This window comes from Anneissia japonica, unplaced genomic scaffold (genome assembly GCF_011630105.1).
Source record: "Anneissia japonica isolate Jap-2015-1 unplaced genomic scaffold, ASM1163010v1 scaffold54267_len14319_cov120, whole genome shotgun sequence".
In the NCBI taxonomy this organism is placed as follows: domain Eukaryota; kingdom Metazoa; phylum Echinodermata; class Crinoidea; order Comatulida; family Comatulidae; genus Anneissia; species Anneissia japonica.
This window is the reverse complement of record NW_022722868.1, coordinates 8,785-12,630: the sequence shown is the minus strand read 5'-3', so window position 1 is coordinate 12,630 and position 3,846 is coordinate 8,785. Positions and strand designations below refer to the sequence as shown.

Here is a 3,846-nt window from a genome sequence, read left to right as displayed (position 1 = left end):
TAAAACTGAAAAATACTCAGATTTTGGATTCATTTTTCGAATAGTTAACCCTTGTTAACCCTAAAATGACTTAGTTTATTATAATCCTTAATCATTTATTAATTAATATCTGTTAAAATTAGAATTGGTGAATTTTGGCCAATTTATGAAAATTGAAGTTGAAATATACTATACTTTTATAGGTCATGTAAATGTTCCATTAAATTCGAAACTTTTGTTGGAGGAAAATATTATTATGTTTGATATTTTATGAGAGATAAATGTATCAGCTTCAAAATTGAAAAGATTGCGCAGCCATAGTGATTGACAGTATGTAGTGCGCATTGAGGAAAGAAGGTGCTCTCCATTTCGTCATGTTAAATTTTTTGGTCAACTATGCCTGCTGAAAATTTGATGGCGGGGAACACATAGGACTTCAAAGGCATCGCGCAAACGTTCTTTACGCGCTGCAGCAACTTTGATCTTGGTTCATTTGTGATCACCTTCTCAATAATACCTCCATGGTCCGCCTAAGCTACAGGAATTTATACAACTCAGACTCTCATTCCAGACGTATTGAAAAACTGCTACAACTCCACCAGTTTTAAAATTCGTCTGGATTACGAGTCTATTGCACAAATTCCTGCAGCTTAGGGGAGAGATGAAAGTTTTGCGATGCTTGCTTGTTTATCCGAGTCGATCGATCAAAAGTTTGCGAGAGGTCATTCATCGCTGTCTTGTCTTGTCAACGAACAGTATTGTGGTTTTTAATCAAGGTTTGTAAGTTTCGTTGGTGAAACCGGAGATAAATTATAGCTAATGTATGATTCGAGGCCTGAAGAAGGAAGGCCGTTCCTATACTAAGCTTGGCCTCGGGCTAGGCCTAATTCAGTGGGTTTTTTTTTTTTAAACCAACAAAATTTTACCGGTCGGCCGTTTATTTTTACCGGTAAAACTGACGGCTAAACCGGCGTCGGGAGAACGCTGCAAGTCTCCCAGAAATTTGGACGGCCTCCCACATGCATGTGAAACCTCCCAGAAAATGACCCATCCTCCACAAATTCATAATATTTGCACGTTACTTTATTTACCAATTGTCTCAGAGAAATTGGTGACGATAGGTATCATGGTGTGCAGAAAAATAAAATTAGGTTTGTTAAAAGCTCATTTTACCAAGATCCAACTTGGCACCCCTGATAACTCTCTACTACAAGGTACCTAGTGTCTCATGTAAATGTATATAGATGATACCCCATGTTTGTTTGCCTCCTAATTTTTCAATCATTAATAGAATTACTTGTTTTCTGTCTTCATGATGGGACATGAAATATACAACTGAAAGTATTTGATTTAGAAATTTATTACAAAAATTTAAGCGTGGAGCGCATGGAGGTTAGTCTACAATATGCTCTATATAAGTCAACAATTATTAATATTATTAAATGACTTACAACATTCCAGAAAACTGGATTAAAGAAGATGCACATAATAGTTGCATAGAGGTTGATGTCTGTGAGGTCAATGATCCGTGACAGTCCCATCAAGAATGAAACATCGACCTGCAAAAAAATGTGAAGCCTATACTCTTTGTGTTGAGCTTAATGAACTTGAAAAATATAATTCAATATCTAAATTACTTATATAGACTTATGAGCCTCTTATGAGCATTTATAACTTTTATATTTGAGCTATGTGAGCCAAACATTGATGGTCAATTCAATTAGGGATTCTGGCATTCATCGTACTGGAAATGTGAAGCAAATGCAGCTTAAAAAACAGGTTTCTTTACACAATCAACAATAATTCATGTACACCTGTATATTCAATGTCTGTTCTACTGTTGACAAATGAAAACACCTCAAAAATAAAAAAATAAAAACCAATTAATTTTTCCTTTATATTATCAATTTCCATTGAGACACAAATCAAAACAATTAAGTTCTTAATAAGGCCACGTAAAATAAAACAATTGGTTAGCATCCCCGCCCGACCGTCGGAAAAGCCCCCGACCTGAATTTTTTTTTTTTTTTTTTTTTTNNNACTCAAAAACTCCATCTCCCGAAGGCAATTTATATAGGCCTAGGCTTGTTTACCATCCGTCCGAACGCCAGCCGACTGGGCTTATCCCTGCAGTTCCATTCCATCATCGTCCCGTCTAGGCCTAGTCTAGTCCTTGCTTCTATCTAGAAAAGGCCTAGTTTTAAAGTAGTAGTATAAAAAGAGTGTATTTGCATACACGGTACAGCCGATGCAAAGCATTAAGATTTACTCGGGATTAGGTTTATATTAGCAAACTAAACTCCGATCCGATGCTTACGTCTCATGCTTTGTGCAGAAAAGCCAAGTCGGCCAATCAGCGCGTTGGTATTTCCATCACTTTGGAAGTAGACATCCACAGCGCGAAAGAGAAACAAGGAGGAACCGCTCTGTGGTGACCGGAGACAAGAAAACAATCATGGCTGCGCCCATCAGTTTAAAACTGTGGCATGTTCACTTCTTACCTGTGTGCAATATTTCACGAAATAAAATTTAAAAGATAAATTTTCATAGGTAGGACAGCATAGATAAATGTATTACTTGAAATATAGTGGCGAGATAGTGCATGCGTATTAGTGAGCGAGCCGTCCGGCCGTCTTTTACTTTCATTATTTACTCTCATAGACACCAAAAGTGCCATGTATAAACTATTTGAAAGTATAATACATACTCCAAGTATTGAAATACACGCTATCGTGTTGGGATTCAATATTTTGACATTAATTATGTCATCATCAGGAATGATGACACGATGGCGTGTATTTCAATACTTGGAGTATGTATTATACTTTCTTATCTGAGATTAATCAGTGGACCTTTCGGTCTACAATTATTTAGGACGGCAACTTTTACCGTGACGGCTTGGCCTAATCAGCTCGGCCTAGCCTAATTGGGCCTGGTCTACCTTTAGCAAATTCTTTATATATTCTTCAAATCATCTAGATGTGTATAAGAGACAGCTTCAAATCTATCGAATGTTACATTAAACTAAAGGTAAATCATATTTACGTTTGATAAAAACAACATTTATTGATTGAATGTACGTTTTCGTACCAATAATCGATGGGGATTACTAACGACGGGCGTGGCCTGCCATCGGCTCAGTGCCACGCCCACTGGCTTCCATTTTGGAAAAACAAAATAGGCCGTCTATTTTGTTTTTCTGGCGAAACCCCTGCATGGCATCAATGATGACTGTTGTGTTGTTCCAACAACAAACCCAGTATGGTCCAGTTAATGTCCAGCAAACACAAACTTAAACACAAAGCATGGAATATTCACATGCTGTACAGTGACGTGATGTTTCCAAACAGCTGGTCCAACTAGATGTCAAAGTGTTTATCAGCATAAACATAGCACATGATACTAGTTAAACTCATTAACAGTATTCACTATTAAGTATTATCACTATATGTACATACTCAATCACATAAATAATCACAAATAGTAATCAATTGTACAAAATGCCAGTTCAAAAATTACGTTTCTGTTTATGAATGGATAATGAATTATTATACGACTATGACAAACTTCAATCTTCTTATTTTGCTGTTGTTATTTTTATTTTTAATTTCACATCCAACCGTAATTACACTCGCCACTTAGGATGGAATGCTTTGTAAACCTGTTATCGATATCATCTGTAAACATATACAATGTTGCATGTTTTTAAAACTTCATATATAGGGATTTCAATATGACTGTTATTCATATAGGCAAAGCTTATCTGCTTGATATAGATGAATTACATGATTTCTTGTATCCAATTTTGGCGTCTGTTGTTTTCCTCTTCCTTGTTTTGCTAATTTTCCTTCCGACGCTGGTTTTTCA

General features: G+C 36.2%; 1 long non-coding RNA gene across 1 annotated transcript in view; it reads right to left on the bottom strand.

Annotated features, from left to right (window-relative positions):
- Window positions 1-987: 987 nt before the first annotated feature.
- LOC117112002 overlaps window positions 988-3,846 on the bottom strand; it is an 8,541-nt gene continuing 5,682 nt past the window's right edge. Inside the window, exon 4 of the long non-coding RNA XR_004445959.1 lies at window positions 988-1,538. This is a non-coding gene — a long non-coding RNA (uncharacterized LOC117112002). The remainder of the gene's footprint in view (window positions 1,539-3,846) is intronic.